Genomic DNA, 20,481 nt, shown 5'->3' with positions numbered 1-20,481 from the left:
GGCCAAAGTATTGGAGTTTCAGCTTTAACATCAGTCCTTCCAATGATTATTCCGGACTGATTTCCTTTAGAGTTGACTGGTTGAATCTCCTTGCAGTCCAAGGGCTCTCAAGAGTCTTCTCCGGTACCACAGTTCGAAAGCATCAATTCCTCAGCCCTCAGCAGGGGCAAACATAGGCTATGGGCCCCACCTCACGTGGAGATGTGCGTGGCAGCCTGGTCTCCTGCAGGGCTCCAGGTCGACCAGCAGTCTCCCTTGTCTGTTACCTCTTTCCCTTTTCTACTTAATTTTCTTCTTTCTCCTTCCTACTGGCTCCCTCTTTCCCTTCCTCTCCTCTCATGGAGCTTCCTTTTCCTCCGTAGAGAAAAAGATGCAGGAAGGCAGAAGCTGGCCTTTTCTCTGTTCATAATCCAGGACCCATTTTTCCCCATTTGGAACATTCTGAGATTTTCACTGTTTAAATCATCTTCTTTGGGTGACTCTTGTGGGGTCATCTGCACCCTCCATGCCTCTCCTGTTCAGAGCATCTCAGTCCTTTTTTCAAACCTCCTTTCCCCACTCTGAGCCATTGAAATAATGGAGCTGGATATATAGGCTCTTTCAAAGTCTCTTGCCGTTCCATTTTTTGGGGTCTCTCCTTGACATCCTGGGGAGACTGAGGGTGCACATTGAGAGGAGGGACAGAGAAGTGGATGGAGTGTGGGCAGAGTGATGCTCCCCACCGTGGCTTTGACCACCAAGGTCTGCCCCAGCCCTCTGTGCCCTGGCCCTTCTCTCCTCTGCCACATCACCCTCTCAACTCAGGGACCATCCCTTTGTACCAACCATGCCCCCCCACCCCGGTGGTCCAGGACTTGTGGACTCCCAGCCAACCGTGACACAGCAAGCCTCAAGTCTATCAGGGGCTACACACACATTAGATCCGGATGCATAATTCACTCTTCATTTCACTTGTTCTCACTACTGTCATTTTCCTCTGTGTTTCATGTTTTTAGTTGTGGAAAATACTTACAACATACTTTGTACCAATTTGACAGTTTTTAAGAGACACTACAGAGACACTACACATATTTGCATTGTGCTACCGTCACAGCATCCTTTGTGTGTCATTTTTCACGTGCACATTACAATAACGTATTTCCTGACGTCTGTCAGTCACTGGGGATATTTCTGGGCAACGATGGGCATTCAGAAATAAAGGAAAAGTTTAAGTGAAATGGTTCAACAGGAAGGAGCCAAAACTCAGTAAGGTGTTAAGCGGCAGATTCAACTGGACCATTTACCCCTCATGGCCAGAAGAGGGGGCCAGTGAGTCAAGCCTGGAAGAGCCGCTGCTCCTTCCCCTCCCGCGCTGAACCCCGGGGAAGACCCGCAGATGCAAGGGATAAATCAGCGTCAGCAAACAAGCACCAGGCTATATAAAGAGCGCAGGGGACCAGCAAAGGTTTGGTTCTTCATGGTAATTTTTCCCACCACTTTTCATCGGTGAGAGGTCACCGGGAAGAATGATAATTCTCCTTTCCCTTCCAGGGTCCTTCTTTCTTTGTTAACAGCCTTATTTGGGGATTTTAAACTAGGTGGACAGTTCTTGTTTGCTGTTGTTCAGTTGCTAAGTCATGTTCACCTCTTTGCAACCCCGTGGACTGTAGCCTTCCAGGCTCCTTTGTCCATGAGATTTCCCAAGTGAGAATACTGGAGTGGGTTGTCATTTCCTTCTCCATGGGCTCTTCTCCAATCAGGGATCACACCTGGGTCTCCTGCTTTGGCAGGCAGATTCTTTACCACTGAGCTACCAGGGAAGCCCGGAATGTTGTTGATGGGGTCATTTAAGTCGGGGAGAGAGACCCTGTGGTATGTTGGTGTGATATTTAATGTGATTTAGAGAAAATAAAGAAATTGGCAGAGTTTGGGAAATTCCTTGTACCTGAAATGGGGTGAGTCTTATCTGTGAGTACTTAAGTGCTTCTCCATAGCACCTGCAGCTGCTAATAATGTTATTTAGAAAAGTCATAAAAACCAGAGCTTCCAGTCTCCACATTCCCAAGTGGATCCAGGTATGAAAAACAAGGCCAGTCCATCTACAAGGAGAATTTGTTTGGATCAGCCGTGTTCCCTTGTCTAAAGGCAGCTAGCACATTTTTAGCAAATTACCCAGCATACAGAGAAGAAGTCTTTAGAAAATAAAACCTTGGCAATTAGAGCCACAGATAGTCATATCAAAACGGATTGTCAACAAGGAAAGTGAAAAAGACAACTCAATTATTTTTAAACCTGATAACCTAGAATTAGCTGAGAGAAAGCTAAACTTAAACACAAAGAGACAAAAAAGCAAAATGCAAGCCAAAAAATCCCCATGATCCTTCACAAACCCTTACTAGAAAACAATTCGTTATCGGACAGATAAAGTGCTTATTCCCGTTTGACAGCTCCTCATGTAAGAACAATTTCAGAAGCTAGAAACCAAAAAAAAAAAAAAAAAAAAAAATCACACGCACACACACACACACACACACACAAGACAGGAATACCTAGCAAACACCAAAACCTCTTCTGAGTTGCTTTTTATTCTCCTGCTGTTGAAGCGCATTTTATTTGCCAGATCATCTTGCTTCCATCATGGCCAAAATACACTGAACTTTGGAATTTTCTTCCTTTCCTGTTTCTGGCTGGAAAATGAAGTTCTTAATGCAAATGACTGCCTTACATCTGACCGTCTTGGGTCTATGTAATGGGCTTGCTGACATTTCTTTGACCTCCTAGTGGAATAATTAGGTGCTCTAGTTACCAAGCAACAGAAAGTCGGGCGACCCAGGAGCAGAGAGTCCTGGGCAGGCTGGAGGAAAAGGATACAGTCCGCTTCTGAAGCACCTCCTCCAGATGTGGGGGTGGGGAGCTCCTGCTCCAGGGGCTGGAGCTCCCAGGTGGCCGGCTCACGCCCACTGTCCCTGGACAGTGCCCAGACAGGATGCTAGCCTGGGTTTAATCACAGCTCATGTGCCGAATTCAGTAAACTTTTCCATATTTTTCAGTTATTTCTTTTATTATGTTTAAAAAACCACATGTGTCTTGTGCTCAGCCTCTTAAATACAGTTACAGTATTGTTAATAGGTCTTGGGACTGGTGGCTCTACAGTGAAGAATCCACCTGCCAATGCAGGAGACAGGTGTTCAGGCCCTGGGTCGGGAAGATCCCTGGAGAAGGAAGTGGCAACCCACTCCAGTATTCGTATCTGAGGAATCCCGTGGACAGAGGAGCCTGGCAGGCTATAGTGCATGGGGTCCCAAAAAATCAGACATGACTGAGCAACTAAGACAACAAGATTGTTACTGTGAGCACACCATTGTATGGTGGATCTGTGGAGCTTTGTCATCTTGCACAACTGAAACTTTACACCCATCCACTCCCGTTCTCTCCTCGCCCAGCCCCCGGAAACTACCACCCTACTCTCTGTTTCCCAACCATTTAGAGATCACACAAAAGGGGCTTATGCTGTCTGTGTCCTTTTTTAAAAATTTTATTATTGGAATTAATTGCTTTACAATCTTGTGTTAGTTTCTGCTCTACCACAACATGTATCAGCTGTACACATACATGTATTCCCTCCCGATTGAGCCACCCTCCCACCCCTCCCCATCCCACCCCTCTGCGTCATCACAGAGCACACAGCTGAGTTCCCAGTGCTATATAGACACTTCACGCTAGCTATCTGTTTACACATGTTGTTTTTGTTTAGACACTAAGTCTTGTTCTGACTCTTTGGTGATCCCATAGACTGTAGCCCACCAGGCTCCTCTGTCCATAGAATTCTCCAGGCAAGAACACTGGAGTGGATTGTCGTGCCCTCCTCCAGGGGATCTTCCCAGCTCAGGGATCGAACCTGCAGCTCTTACATCTCCTGCATTAGCAGGCAGGTTCTTTACCACTAGCGCCACCTGGGAAGCCCATATATGTATGTGTGTGTGTATAATGTTCACGGATTAGAAAAAATGAATTGTTACCATATAAATCTACTTATTCTTCCAAGGAGAGAAGTGAAAAATCTCATTTCTGAGCAATGACCTGACTCATCCTTTGATGGGGATTATGCAGGGGGCCCCAACCTCCAGAATCTACTGCCTGATTATCTGAGGTGGATGTAATAATAGTAGAAATAAGGTGCACACTAAACGTAATGGGCTTGAATCATCCCAAAGCCGTTCTTCACCCTGTCCGTGGAAAAATCGTCTTCCATGAAACTGGTCCCTGGCGCCAAAAAGGTTGGGAACTGCTGATCTAGAGAATTTAGATTTACAAGATCGGAATTTAGTGCTTGGCCCCACCATGGGCCATCTGCATATTTCGGCCACCTTCCTGAGACTTAGATTCTTCAGCTGTGATTTGTGAAAATAAGAGCCAAGCTTCACTGAGTAGGTACCATGTTTCAGGCCTACTAGTCATTCCCCACCCCCGCCCCCAGTTACTGTTGCACCAAGCCTGTGAGGGAGGTTCTTTCATCACCCCGTTTCCACCGAGGGAACAGAAGGGAAGCGTATCAGGTGACCTGGTGAAGCCCCCCCAGGGTCCTTGCTCCCACATACTAGGCTGTCCTGCCCCTCTAGATGGAGCCATGGGAGACAGGATGTACTGCTGGCATGGCTGAGACTTGCAAAGTAGGTGGACCTGGAGAGAATTTGTTTGTTAGAGTTTGCTTAAATTTTTGATTCTTGTAGTAAAGTCTATGTTCCTGCTACTTGTTAGGCCTGGTGCTGAGAAGGCTGCCTTCCAAGGGATCTGGCTGGGTCTATAGAACTGGCAGATTCAACTTAAACTCAGTGATTACCTGGCCTGGCTCTCTTTCAGTGGACTTCCTTCTGTTCTGCTGGTGTGGATCTGGGCTGTGAGGGTGTGAGTGACCAGGGCCTACTCCCAGGCCATGAGGGACAGTCTAAAAGAGGCTCAAAGTCAGCAGTATGATGCTGAGAAGGACTCCAATTTTTCCTTTCTCTTTTCTTAGGGGCAAAACATCCATGCTATATCAGAGCTAAATGAAAGTGAAAGTTGCTCCGTTGTGTCCGACTCTTTATGATCTCATGGACTAAGCCTGCCAGGCTCCTCTCTCCATGGAGTTCTCCAGGCAAGAATACTGGAGTGGGTTGCCATTTCCTCCTCCAGGGGATCTTCCTGACCCAGGGATATAATCTGGGTCTCCTGCATTGCAAGCAGATTCCTTGTCATCTAAGCCACCAGGGAGTGTCAGAGTTAAGGGTTAGCATGTATATCCTCAGGTAGGTAATGTGTTGACTAATTTACGGCCATGTTTAAGAGGGTGGCTATAGCACTCAGTCAGCTTGGGTTTCTCTAACAATACCACAAACTGGGTGACTTGTAAACAGAAATTTATCTTTCACAGTTCTGGAGGCAGGGGGTCTGAAGTCAGGGTACCAGCATGATTGAAGGTACTGGTTTTCAGATGGCCAGCTTCTTCCTGTGTCCTTACATGAGGGGGTATATTTTCCAAGCTCTCTGGCTTCTTCTTATAAGGGCACTAACCCCCTTCATGGGGGTGCCACCCTGATGACCTCATTGCCTCCCAAGGGCCTCACATCCAAATACCATCACATTGGGATCAGGGTTTCAAACGTATGCAATTTAGAGAAACAAAAAGATTCAGGCCATAGCAGGGCTGATAGAAAATCCTCCTTGACTGGTTTGTCAAAGTTTTGTGTTAATCATTTCAATTAGCAAACACTCTAGAACAAGAATAGGGAAGTCAGGTTTGTTTCTGCCTGTCGACGATACACACAGAATCTGAATTCTTAGGGTCTTCAAAAGTGATGGCTAACTGACGTTAGGCACATTATATTTAAAGCAGCAGGATGGTATAAATGTTTGTTAAGCTGCAGGATATGTAAGAGACATGAGTTTGATCCCTGGATCAGGAAGATACCCTGGAAGAGGAAATGGCAACCCACTCCAGTATTCCTGCCTGGGAAATCCAGAGGATTTCCAGAGGAGCCTGGTGGGCTACAGTTCATAGGGTCGCAAAACAATTGGACATACTGAGCACACACACACACAAACACTCACACACACACACTCACACAATCACACACACACACAATCACACACACACTCACACACAGCAAAGCAAAGTGAAAAGAATTTTGAAAGGGGCTCCTGTGATCCTGAGCTCTGGTCACCGCATGACTAATGACCACAACAACTCTACAGTGTTTCTTATCTCTAAATTCAAACTAATTCTAACAACTTTGTTCTCTTGATGATCATGCATACACACACAAGATCACTCTGTAGATTTATCCATTGTGCAAAGCCTTCTTGGCTCCAGGCAAAGGCATTCTGTGTTAAGGTATTGGATCTTTGTTCAGATGTCAGCACCCACATATTCAGTCAACATTTACTGAAATATCAAGAGGAAGCAGAAGTTTCTTCTCTGCCCTCAAGGATCTCACAACCCAGTGGACATACCCACCGCCCTGGAGACAATGTGTGTGTGCGTATGTGTATATATAAGGTAAGAGGCAGCTTGGATCAGCGTGTAACAGAACCATTTTGGGACTAAATGTATTTCTCTGTGGCTTTGGAGTTGGCCTGGCTATGCCAGAGTTAAATACAAATAAGGTTTAAATTATGTGCAATTAGAAATTTCCCTTTTCCCCCATTCATCTGGTTTTGCTCATCTCTAATCTCATTTCTTACTCTCATGCCCACCATCTAGCCTGGCAGTGACTTAACAGAACAATGTCGGTAAAATTAAATTCACAAAGGTCTTGGCAGCTCATTCAGAGTCCAGCTCCAATAAAGTCGCAACCCTGGGCTGTGGCCATCTGGTAGACCCAGAGATGTGAGCAGGGTGCAGAGTGCCCCTCTGTAGGCCAGCCTTTTGGACCCTATCTAGTAGGGGAAGGGGGTGGCAGGAAGCTAGCTGATGTACTACTGATAAACTCTGGGGATGGTTGGAAGCCCTCCATTTGCTTTTTCTGGAACCATAATCCCAAGCTGTAAGTAAAGAAGGCCTGACAAGAGAGCCTGACCTTTTCAATAAAATCAAGTCCAAGGCTTAGTAAGTTACTTCAAAACACCCAGTGCTAAGAAGCCAGGATTTCAGGAACCTTACTTCCATGATCTTTGCACTCTGCCAGTTTTCTTAGGGCTTGACGATCCCCATCATCCATCTACCCCCCCTTTTCCCCTCCAGCTCAATAATTTGGGCTGTGTGAAACAGGGTTACAAAAGAGGGTTGTTTTGAGCCTTTTGGTGAATTGGCTATATAACAGGCCTTTTAATTCCCAAGAAAATTGCTTGCTCTGTGCAAAATATACTGTACTATTCACTTCTCAACATAGCCATTTTTATTCTGACACAGCTTCCTTTCAGATTCAACATACAGTATGTAAATGTGAGCCAACAACCAAAAACTCCTTTCTAAAATTGAGACTGTTAATATTTTTCTTTGAAGATCGTCACCTCTTTTAGACTTGAAATTGCTGTCAACTTTCTTGCTGCCTGGCAGTAGTTAACTGAGCTTTTCCTCCCATTTTTTGAAAGGAAATATTGTGCCAGGGACCATTTCTAGAAATGTGTCTATATTTAAAAATCATTATCTTCAAAAATTGGCGTCAAAAGTCATTGACGGTGCTATATTCACAGCAAGGAGCTGAAGTGCAGGTTAAACATCTTTCTATTGTATGTGAACTTGGGAACTCTTGGTCTATTTTAGACTGCTTTAGTTGAGTGTAATTACTATGGTTTCTAAAGGAGTTTCTGTGTAATTACCATGTAGTTTATTTCATGGTAACTATGCAATTAACTTGTCCCACTTCTCTAAATGGAAAATACTATAATTCTAATACAAATGGTTTGGATGCTAGTTTTCGCCACCGTACTTTAAAAATATCTGTATTTAAAGTGCTTTCTTCCTGTTCTCCCTTCTCTTTCTTCAAATAACATATTGGATTTAGTTAATTTTTTTTTCTTTTTTAGACCAAAGAAAGGCTAAAGTTTTACTGGGCAGCCCCAAATTATCAAGAAATCTTTTGCGGACGTAAAAAAAAATCACAATGGGAGTTAAATTACCCATACAAATGAATGCTTGGTGAGGGGCTTTAAAGAAACGATTGAGATCTGACGGAAATCAGATTGTGAGCCCAGATGAAAGAGAGACACTTGTCTTTGCTTCTTATTGTGTTAGCATTAGCTGTGGGAGAAATTTGCTTGACTCAGGTCTTTTGTATTTTCTGCAGCAAAGGTGATGGTGGCATTTGGAGGACTTCCAAGGGGACCTTTCCTCTTCTTGTTTAAGGCACAGATTGGGAGATAAAACTGGGCACTAACATGTGGCTTTAAAAAGGGAATGTAGCCCCAATGCTAATTACAACCTGGAGGAAGGTGGGAAGTGTTGAACCATAGATTTTTTTTTTTAAATCCCTTTGCCAGATAGCTAAGGAGTTTGGGATGGACATGTACACACTGCTAAATTTAAAATGGATAACCAACAAGGACCTACTGTATAGCACAGGGAACTCTGCTCAAATGGTATGCAGCAGCCTGGATGGAAAAGATGTTTGGGGGAGAATGGATACATGTATATGTATGGCTGAGTCCCTTAACTGTTCACCTTAAACTATCACCACACTTTTTGTTAACTGGCTATACCCCAGTACAAAATAAAAATTAAAAAAAAGAAAAATCCCTTTGCCTGCACCTGTCTGTATGATCAGCTTGGGTGGCATTTATATGACCCATTGAGATGACTGATGAATTAATTTCTAAAAGCAAGTCAACTTACCTGTTAAGCTGTGAGCCCCATGGAAAGCCGTAGGCATAATCTCATAAATCCATCTGACCGTTTATCTTTCCAAACATCGAATATATATGGAATGCTCATGAGCTGGTCTAAAGAGTCAAGCTGCCCTTGAAGACCTAATAGCCCAGTGTGGGAGGTAGTGGGAGTAACATTGATTAAGAGAGAACACCACGATGGCAGAAGCAGATATGTTGTGAGAACAACTCATTCTTTCTGTGAATATTCTACTAATGTCCTGAGCATTTCCTATGGGCCCTAGTCATAGTCCTGGAGATAGAACAGAGAATGGGACCTGTCAGTTCTCAATCTTTATCATGCTTCCATTCTCATAGGCAGGTCAGCCCCTAAAAATGCGCATCAGCTACAGGTGATGCTATGTTCTGCAAGGGTGAGGGAAGGGAGGAGGGAAAGAGGGACTTTGCTGCGTAAAGGGTGGGAGGGGAAGTGTCTAAGAAAGTGACATGTGAGCAGAGATGCAAAAGTCAGGGCATGAAACCCTGGAAGGTCCAAAGGAACCACAGACTTAGGGGTGATATTGGTGAGTGCTAACGTGCAGAGGAAACTTTCGTTTAATTAGAGGAGGAAGCTAGAGAGAAATGAGCTGGGGTGAGAGCCAGTGGGCATGAGACGGGAGAGAGGCTGAGTGAGAGCACATGGTGGGGTCATGTGAACATCACAGGGTGCTTGGGTTTTACCATTTATTTGTTCGTTTTTGTGTGGGATGGGGAGTCAAGGGAAAACTTGGGGCAGGAGAAAAACAAGATCTGAATTAAAAAAAAATTCTACTCTTTGGTTCCCACATCAAAACAAGACCACAGGTAGAGAAAGAGAGGAAGCCCGTGACAGGCTGCAAAGTATTCCAGGGGAAGGATAATGGAAGGTGAGGTGAGGTGTTTGTGATGGAAGCTGGGCAAAGTACAAACAGGCTTCTGGGTATGTTTTGAATATATAGCCAATAGGTCTTGCTGCTGAGTTGGGTGTTTGAGCAGAGAATGAGAGGAGGCAAAGATGGGTGAACTTTGGCTTGAACAACCAGAGGAACAGATTCACTAAAGTAAGGAAGACTTTGGAAGAAGGGGGTTGGAGTCAACGAACCAAGGTTCATCCTTGGGCATGCTATGTTTCAAACATCTCTTTGACGTCTAACTGGAAATAATGAACAAGCTGTTGGATACATGAGTTTAGAGCTGGAGGCTGAGGCTAAGCTGGGAATATAGATTAGGAAATGGTCAGCAAGCAGGAGGCACTTAGAGCAGTGAGACAGGATGTTTATCAAAAGAATAAGTGTAGGGATAGAAGTAGTCCAGGGACTAAGCCTGAGACACCCAACAGTGACCTGCTCGCAAAAGGATGAAGATTAGTGACTGGCTGATGAGGCTGATGGAGAAAGCAATGGCACCCCACTCCAATACTCTTGCCTGGAAAATCCCATGGATGGAGGAGCATGGTAGGCTGCAGTCCATGGGGTCACTAAGAGTCGGACACGACTGAGTGAAACTTTCACGTTTCACCTTCAAGCATTGGAGAAGGAAATGGCAACCCACTCCAGTGTTCTTGCCTGGAGAATCCCAGGGACGGGGGAGCCTGGTGGGCTGCCCTCTATGGGGTCGCACAGAGTCGGACACGACTGAAGTGACTTAGCAGCAGCAGCAGCAGCAGCAATGAGGCTGAGAAGATGCAGACAGGGAGATATAAGGAAAACCAGAAGATCTTCAAGTCAAGGAAGGCAAGTGAAAGCAGTGTTTAAAAGGGAAGGGATCACTCACATCAAATGTCCTTGGAGGTCAAGGAGGGTGAGGGAACTGTCCACGAATTTGGTCATGGATGGCACTGTCATTCCTGACAATTGTGAACTTAAATAGAGTGGGTTCAATGGAGGGGGGCTGAGGAGATGGAGACAACCAGCACAGATTACTATTGATATTCTGGGGAGTTTTGCTACAAAGAGAAGGAGGTAAGAGATGATAGATGAAGGTGTGTGAAGCCGTGGGAGAGATTTTACAGACAAGAGATATCACAGCACATGTATGGGTTAAGGAAGTGATTCCATAGAGAATAAAGGACTTGACAACGTACAAGAGTGAGATGACTTCAGAAGCACAGGTGAGGAGGTCATGCAGAGACCAAGGAGGGGTGAGAAGAAACAACTCTACAAAGAGGGAAGGCAGTATATGGGAGGTGGAGAGGTGGAGAGGAGGGGGCTGAAGTTGGGGAAGAGAGCAGAAGAAAGCTCAGAAAGACAAGTGACTTAAGACTCACCCAGAGTCCCCAGCAGAGCTGTCCCATGACCTGGTCCCCTGATTCCAGGCTGACACTCCTGTCCCAAGTGCTCTTTACCAGAGAATTTGGCAACTTCTGCCTTTTTTCTTTTCCCAACCAGTAAGACTTTGAATTCACCTCCACCTCCAAAGAGCGTACTTTTTTTTCATTTATTTTTATTAGTTGGAGGCTAATTACCGTACTTTGTCTTCGACATATTTGACTTCATTCTGGAGCTGTCCTTGCTTTTTTGGTGATAGGCAAGACAATGACTCCCCCAAAATGTCGGCATCCTTGTCTCAAAAACCTGTAGATCTATTACTTTATATAACAAAAGGGACTTTATGGTTTCAATGAAAGATTTTACAATGGGGGGATTATCCTGGATTTTTTGGGTGGGCAGACTCAAGGTTTTTATAAGATGGAGGCTGGAGGGTCAAAACGAGAAGGGGGCAAAAGAGGATGAGATGTTTAGATAGCCTCACCGACTCAATGGGCAAGAATTTGAGCAAACTCCGGGGGATAGTGGAGAACAGGGGAGTCTGGCATGCTGCAGTCCATGGGGTCGCAAAGTGTCGGACACGACAGAGCAACTGAACAACAACAAGGGTCAGCATCAGAAAAGGAAAGGTGACAATGAAAACAGAAGTTTGAGTGTCGCACTTTGAAGACAGAGGAAGGTGGCTGTAAACCAAGGATATGGACAGATAACAGAAACTGGAAAAGGCAAGACAATTGATTATCCTCTAGAGATTCTGGAAGGAATGCAGCCATGCTGGAAGTTTCTTTAGTTTTATAAGACAGATTAGACTTCTGATCACCAGGACAATAAGATAATCGATGCTGTTTTAAGCCACTGTTTGTGGTCGTTTGTCACAGCAGCAATGTAACTCATGCATGAGAATTTGTCAGGTCTGAGATCCACTATTTCTGTAGCCCAGTTCCCATTCATGTGATGCACTGGGTGAGATCACTATGAAATCTTTGTGAGCGCATTGGGCTACAAATTGTTACTCCTCTCCTGGAGATGAGGAAAGGCTGCTGAGAGTGATGGCAAGCAGACAGCCTTTGGCATCCGCCATCTCAGAGGCCAGTCCTCCCCATGGGCACTGACATGCGAGGCCCAACGGCAGCTCTTGCTCTGACAATGTTCACGGTAAAAAGAGCCATTTCAATAAGCAGGGTGGCCAAGACATGGGGAAGGAAAGCTCTCAGCTCTGTGCTCTGACCTGTGGCCCTGGTGGCCAAGGCACTCACCCTCCTCTTGCTGTCCCTTCTCTCAGACGAATGCGTGCAGGATCCATGAGGCCAGCTTCATAGAAGGACAGGTCAAGGGCCTTGTACTTCATCTTTCTGGGATTTACAGCATTTTCCTTAGTTTATAAAGTTGGGCCTTCTCCAAGGGACTTCCAGGAAGGCTGCCATCATGTGGCTTTGCTCATTGCTGTTCTTAAACTAGTTCAAGTTGTTAATTGCAGTCCTTCCCTAATGTTTTTGTTACTAATATTAATGTGTTAATTTTCTCCATATGGACCCTTGTATGATTTTGTGATGGGTGAAATTTCAGAAATCAGAGACAGATGTATATTGTAATAATCAAAGAGAGTTAACTGCTGGGGTTGTGAAGTCAATGGACTATTCCTCATAGCCTTCCAGGAGTGGATGTTTTCATTTTCTTTTCCATGAACTCTTGACATTCCATGCTACTGCCCTTTGTGGTTAGAAACAGAGGAAAGCAATAGCATTCTGTGTTCTCTCACCGATAAGTCAGATGTGAAGCTACAATCCTAAAGTTAGAATTAAAGTCTCATCCAGTCATAGCTCTGCAGCAAGAAGATCAGCCAGGCACCAGGCTTTGGTAAGTATTATAAAAGGAGATACATTTTTTCCGTCTGCATTGGAATTCTAAAGTGAGTCCATGAATTAAAAAACAGAAAAAAAAGTAAAATATGAATGCAATATGGCTGAACTTGCACAAAGCCTCCGCTTTAAGTTCAACGCTAGACTCCTTAGCCATAAAGGAAAGAGGCAAAGACTGTAGTCAGCAGACTCCTGGCCCCTACCTTTGGTAGGGTATGCCCATCAAAGCATCCGGCTCAAGTCATTGAGGAAGAGGCAAGTCGGGACTGCACCCTGTTCTGTCTGTGAGCACAGGAGCCCCAGAAGAAGGACAGGGACCTCTGAGTGTGACCACAGTGGGAAACCCCAAGCTGGCGGAAGGCAGATGGGCTACTCCAGTGCATGGACAGGGCATAGAGGTGCCTCTGTAGCCAACACCATCTCTATCAGCGGGCCAGCCACTCCCAGCACCTCTCTAGCAAAGCCTATTGGACACCCTCCATTCCTACCCTGGTGGAGAATTGATCACTGCTTCTGGGTATCTGCTGTTTACTTTTCACACTTTCCTGGACTTGCTGCTTGCTTGTCCTCACTGGGTTGCAAGCTTCTTAGGGGTTGGGTCAGTGTGTTACTTATTCTGGCTCCCCAGGGTGCCTCCTAGAACCTGGCTTATCTCTGAGCTCAGTAAATGCTGGACCCAGGAACAAGGGGGTTCTTCTAAGTCAGGCATTGGCCAAATACAGCCTTTGGACCAAATCTGGCCCCTAGCCTGTTTTTGTAAATAAGTTTATTTATTTTTTTGTAAATGAATGCAGCACTCATTTGCATTTCATCTAGGGCGCTATACAGAGGCAGAACTGAGTAGTTGCTACCCTATCACTACAAAGCCTAAATTATTTACAGTCTGACCCTTTCCAATGAGTGTTTGGGGCACATGCTCTAAGGAAACTGCATCTGCTCTTGGGGATGGTATCATGAAGCAAGATGTAAGGATGTATTGTGACACTTTTGGAATTTTCCTAATGTATCCCTTGAAGGGCTTCCCTGGTGGCTCAGCGGTAAAGAATCCACCTACCAATGCAGGAGACGTGGGTTCAATCTCTGGGTTGAAAAGATCTCCTGGAGAAGGAAATGGCAACCCACTCCACTGTTCTTGCCTGGAGAATCCCATGGACAGATTAGCCTGGTGGGCTATGGTCCAAAGGGTTGCAAAGAGTCGGACATGACTGAGCAACTAAACATGCAATGTATCCCTTGAAATTATCAGACCTAAGCTAAATAGATTCAGGGTTGAGAAAGGATACAGATTGTTCCCTTTGTTTAGGACCGGAGGACTGTCCTTGTAATCTGAAGGATTTCCTGCCCCCTAAGTCTGGGGAGGGCTTGGCCATGTGAGATTTCTCCAGGAAATACCACAAATTGCTTTCTGATCTCAAATTATTCCTTTGTCCACTTGTGCAGACTATGTATAACATCATCAGAGGCCCCTGTGAGGACCAAGAATATTATTGCTTTATATTTTGTTTTTCCATCAAAACACTTTCCTCCTCAATCTGGTCTGAGATCAATGATGGTGATAAAACAGGTGCTTTGAGGAGGCAGATGTGCGTGGTTCTGGAGGTGGTGAGGGGTGTTGTGGAAAGCTTGGAGGCAGCAGAATCATTTTGGAGTTGGGACCGTTGCAGGAAGGACGGGCTGGGTGGCTTTTCAGAGCTGGGACTTTAAGTGACAGGACAGCAGGCACTGAGTTCCTGGAAATGTAGGAAGAGGCACATGGGGGAAGTCAGCAGGAGTAGGCATGTGGGGGGTGTGGCTAGACACATTTCTCCACTTCCAGTGTGTACCCTGGGTCACCTGCTGAAAACAGGACCTTCACACTCACTGGGCAAATGCATCTAATCTCGTGGTGCCCAGAGGTGGATAATTTTGCCCCCAGGGCACATTTAGTAAGGTCTGGAGACACTCTGGGGTGTCAGATCTGGTGCGGATGAATGCCGTGATCTAAGTAGTAGAAATCAGGGATGCTGCTAAATACCCTACAAGGCACAGTACCACCCCTCTACGCACACACACACACACAGCAAAAAAAATCACCTGGTTCCAGGTGGCCATGATGCTGAGGCTGAGAAACCAGGATCAAGTCCTTGAAGTCCCCACACACTTCCTCTGGCATGATGAAAGATGTCTGGAGAGAAGCTGTGTGTGGAGAGGTACATGCTTGGCTGGGGCCTCCTGCAAATTTTTGCCTAGGAGATTGCAACGTAATTAGATGGGGCATCCACATTCTGTTTGGGAAGAATAGGAAGAATTATCTTGTCATCACAGGCCAATTATCCCGTGAATATTTTGGCAGCACATTATGTTTTGCTGTGTAATTGCAATTAACATGTAAGTGATCTAGGGCTTCTGGTGTGTGTCATTCCAATGCTGGAAAATATGTGACTAATGCTAAAGTGCCTGCTTGCACATATGTGTGACCCATGATTAAGGAAGACGTGGCATAGGAGTCAGCCACATTGTGGGCTCTTACCTGTCCTCCGAGCTCTCACAGAATGGTTTTTACATGAGTTTTAGATAGGAAGGTACAAAAGAGCTTTAAAGGAGTGGTAAATTATCCATGTTGAGGGCGGTCACATGAATTTGTGATTTTTCTCTCTCTTAGACTCACTTTCAGGTCCAACAGCGATTCTTTCGAAAGACCAGCACATTCTCGGTGGCAGGGAATATTCTCTCTTGTATCAACAGGATACAGTTTCTCTCCTCATACCTTTAAATATTCCAATCTGGATTTAAAAAGAAAACTATTTTTATTTTAGCTAACGTAGATGTCATTTTCCATTAGTTCTTGGGAATGTACATTTTTCAGTAGCACTTAGCTCTGATAGAGTTTCTGCCACTGTGTGCATTTCAGTATCTAAACAAAACAATAACCTCTACTCTGAATTTTCAATAATGAGGTGCTAATTTTCTTCAATGAGTAAATTTTCAGAAAATGTTTTATTTTGAATTGAATTTGTCATTTGCTGCAGAAAACAGGGAAGTTGGAGAGTGTTTGAGGGTTGAGAGGGACTTTGGCCAGGCCCTGGCCTGCTTGCTGAATCTAAGTGGAGTGTCCTGGAGTGATCGACCACCTGGGGATAGCTGGTTTGTGCTAAACCTGGTTGCCCTGTCTCGCATAGCTGAGACTCAGGTTGGTAGGGTCACTCCAGCTTTGTTTCCCATCCTTCTGGATCTAGGAACTCAATTTCATCAGAACCTGTGGGGATCCTCAGGCCCTTAATTTTACTCACTCGATAAACCTGCACGAACTGAATGTATAAACCCTCAGGCAAAGATGCTGGTTTCAGTGATTCCAGCACTCAGGCTCTTCCAAGATGAATCAGTTATGGTATCCTGTCTCATCATCTGTATACTCCAGCCTGGCTACCCTCCCCCTGCAATCAGCAGCATCATCTCCAGCCTGTCTCCCCCCACCTCCCCAACCAGCAGCATTTTCTAGTCACCCAGGCTCACTTGGCTCGATTCTTGATGCCAGTGGTCTTTATCTGCTTTTATAATCAGACCCCAGATTGTATGATTGTTTTCACTATTTCTTTTATTTAAATTTTTGAGTACAGTTGCTTTACAAAGTTGTGTTCATTTCTGCTGTGCAGCAAAGTGAGTCAGTTATATGTATACATACATCCCCTCTTTTCTGAATTTTCTTCCCATTTAGTCACCACAGAGCACTGAGTTCCCTGTGCTCTAAGGTAGGTTCTCATTAATTACCTATTTTATACTTAGATATCTCATCAGTTATCTATGTTATACTTAGGTATCTATTTTATCTAATAGCTATCTATTTTATATGTTCACTTATATACATGGTGTATATATATGTCAATCCCAATCTCCCAATTCATCCCACCCCTCTCCATTTCCCCCTTAGGGTCCATAATTTGTTCATGTATCTGTGTCCCTATTTCTGCTTCACAAATAGGTTTGAGACATGTTTGGACCCAGAGACCATCATACAGAGTGAAGTAAGTCAGAAAGAGGAAAACGAATGTCCTATATTCACTATTTCTTTATGATGCCTCCTACATCTAAGTGTTGTTTTTTGGTTCCCACAGTCTCTCATCCTAAGTCAAGTCTGGGCTGCTGCCATAAACTTGTTCCCAAGCCACCACACCCCGGATGCTAGCAGCCAGCTTCGTCTTCTAAAGCACGAGTACATGCAAAACAAAACACAAGGGGAAAAGCATTGTTTCCCGTGAGAATTCTGCATTTATGAAAGAGATAATCATTATTTATTTTGCAATCATTATGCTTTTCAATATCGAGTTTTTAAAATCAAATAAAAATTGGTCACAGATCAGCTGTGAAGACCTTGCTATTACTAAGCACTGATATTTTTGTACTTTAAAACATTTCAAAACACTCATACATGCATTGTCTCCCCTGGCATACTTAAAGAGTAGTTTGGCCAAAAAGAATTATTTGCACATAATTTTTTAGCTATGTACAGAAAATACCTGCTAGAATTTTGTAAGATGATGTTTGTGCATTGTATGTGAGTTTTTATTTTTTCATTTTTTTTTTGTATGTGAGTTTGATATGGTCTTTATGATACAGTTTTAGACTCAACATTCAAAAAATTAAGATCATGGTATCCTGTCCCATCACTTTGTGGAAAATTGAAAACAGGGGCAGATTTTATCTTCTTGGGCTCAAAAATCACCGAAGATAGTGACTATACCCACAAAATTAAAAGACTCTTGCTCCTTGGAAGAAAAGCTATGACAAACCTAGACAGCATATAAAAAGCAGAGACAGCTCTGCCTACAAAGGTCTGCATAGTCAAAGCTATGGATTTTCCGGTAGTTGTGTAGAGGTGTGAGAGTTGGACCATAAGGAAGGCTGAATGTTGAAGAATTGATGCTTTCAAATTATGGTGCTGGAGAAGACTCTTGAGAGTCCCTTGGACTGCAAGGAGATCAAACCAGTCAATCCTAAAGGAAATCAATCCTGAATATTCATAGGAAAGACTGATACTGAAGCTCCAATACTTTGGCCACCTGATACAAAGAGCTGACTCATTGGAAAAGACCCTGATGCTGGGGAAAATTGAGGACAGGAGGAGAAGGTGGTGACACAGGATCAGATGGTTGGATGACATTACTGATTTAATGGACATGAATTTGAGCAGACTACTGGAGATAGTGAAGGACAGGGAAGCCTGGTGTGCTGAAGTCCATTGGGTCACAAAGAGTTGGACATGACTTAGTGACTGAACAGCAACAATAAATACACTTTTATGGTCAAACAAAGGGCCAAAAGTGAGGCCTCACTCTGAATCCATACCCTTTCTCCAGATGTACTTGTTAGCTTCTGCCACTCAGCAGGTTTCCTGCATCCTGTTTAATTAAGTTCCAATCCTGCCATGTCCCTTCTGCACAATCATTTCATAACGGATGCATCTGAGCTGGTAGTTTAATAATCTAAATAACAACACACTTTATGAGGATCACTGATAATAGCTGCATATTTGGAATCCATGTTGTGAATGTTTTCGTCTTTAGAAACACAATAATGTATTTTTCTTACCTGTTTTGAACTAAGCACATGATCTTATTTTCTTCCCAAGGGCTGATTTTTTTTTTCTTGTCACTACTTTTGCTTCCATCCTCTGTCAAGACCCTGCTGGGGAAACATCTCTGGCTTGCTGTCCACGTATTTGTGGTCTTTCACCTGTGCCCCTTGCCTGCATCTGTTCAGGTTTCACCAATGATCATGCACCTCATTCAGTGCTTATTGCACCAGGGGACTGATCCTATTGCTTCTGGGTTTATCTTGTATGTTCTAATTTTCAGAATTAAAAACATTCACAGCCCACTTTCTGAGCATGTGAAGTTTTTGTAGATTGCCTTGTGCTTCCCTTCACCTCTGAGGAGGTGGCATACCTGTTCATGGAGAGGCCGCCCTGGTTGTCCTGCTGATCTGGTTTGATGTAGCCACACTCTGCTTCCCCGATGGCTCAGATGATAAAGAATCTGCCTGCATGTACGAGATGTAGGGGACCCAGATTTGATCCCTGGGTTAGGAAGATCCCCTGGAGCAGGAAATGGCAACCCACTCCAGCATTCTTGCCTGGGAAATCCCATGGACAGATAGCTTGGCAGGCTACAGTTCGTGGGTTCACAAGAGTCAGATATAATTCACCTTGGCCCCATCCAGGGGAGCAGTGGGGATCATGGGTGGCTGGCTGGCTCATGGGGGATGGGAAAACTATCCCTGACCCCTCTAAGACTGGCTGATCTGACCAGCCACATCTTGAGTCATTTATTAGTTTTTTTTAAAACATCATAACTGGTAACTCTACTGTTCCACCCAAAGTTGGTGTAAAACATTTATGAGGATAAAATTTTGGTATTCTTGATAAAAGCACAACAGTTTTGATCAGGCTGCTATGAGCAGATAATAGATCAAAGATCTGGGTTGAACTTTGGCTTGGTTTTAATGCCATTAACAATAAATCAAGAATTTGTAGAAGAAATGTCTAACAGGTGCTTTGCAAATACATTGAAAAAAGAGTATCCATCCCCAGGAGCTAAATAGAATTTGCTTCACAAACCAGGTCACACAGACTAAATTCCTCACTTGAGAGGCTAGCCCAGTCCCAGGGCATCATGGGACATGCAACAGACTCTGCTCCTCCGTTTCTATGAGCCCAGGTCCATTTTGACTCAATGTTGTTCCCAGGTGGTGCTAGTGATATTGAACCTGCCTGCTAATACAGAAGACATAGCGATGCAAATTCGATTCCTAGATTGGGAAGATCCCCTGGAGGGTATTCCATGGATGGAGGAGCCTGGCAGGCTACAGTTCATGGGTTGCAAAAGAGTTGGACATGACTAAGCAGTGGGTTTAATTATTAGCCTACTAGTAAATAAGCTTCCCTGGTGGCTAAGACAGTAAAGAATCTGCCTGCGATGCTTGAGACCTAGGTTTGATCCTTGGGTTGAGAAGATCCCCAGGAGGAGGGCATGGCATCCCACTCCAGTATTCTTGCCTGGAGAATCCCATGGACAGAGGAGCCTGGCGGGCTATAGTTCATAGGGTCATGAAGAGTCAGACACTACTAAAGTGACTTAGCACAATATATATTGCCAAACGTGACTGTTATTTGAAATTGTGAAATTTTAATTCTATTGGAAATAAATCATTAAAGCCAAGCCAAAATTTAAGATCCAGTCCTTCCTTGTGCTTCAGAATATCTGAACTTGGAGCATTTCCCGGTGGCATCGGGTCTGGATGGGCTGTGAAGAGAATGGGTGATAAAATTGACAGATTTGCTTTACAGATGCTTATCCTTTTGTTTTCGTAGAAATGATTGCTCAGTGTAGAATATTGTGAACACAGCAAACGTGTGAAGAAGCAGAATGTCACCAAAAACCGAACACCTTGAAACAACTTTTGTTGACATTTTGCATACTTCCATCCAGACTTTATTCATACACTTTTTCCTTTTTTTAAACATACTTAAGAACAAACACATGTAATAATTCTGACAGGCAGAAAGAGGGGGCAGAAAATAA

The sequence above is a fragment of the Cervus canadensis genome, chromosome 7 (genome assembly GCF_019320065.1).
Source record: "Cervus canadensis isolate Bull #8, Minnesota chromosome 7, ASM1932006v1, whole genome shotgun sequence".
Classification (NCBI taxonomy): domain Eukaryota; kingdom Metazoa; phylum Chordata; class Mammalia; order Artiodactyla; family Cervidae; genus Cervus; species Cervus canadensis.
The sequence above is the reverse complement of the archived record's forward strand: the minus strand, read 5'-3'. Positions refer to the sequence as shown.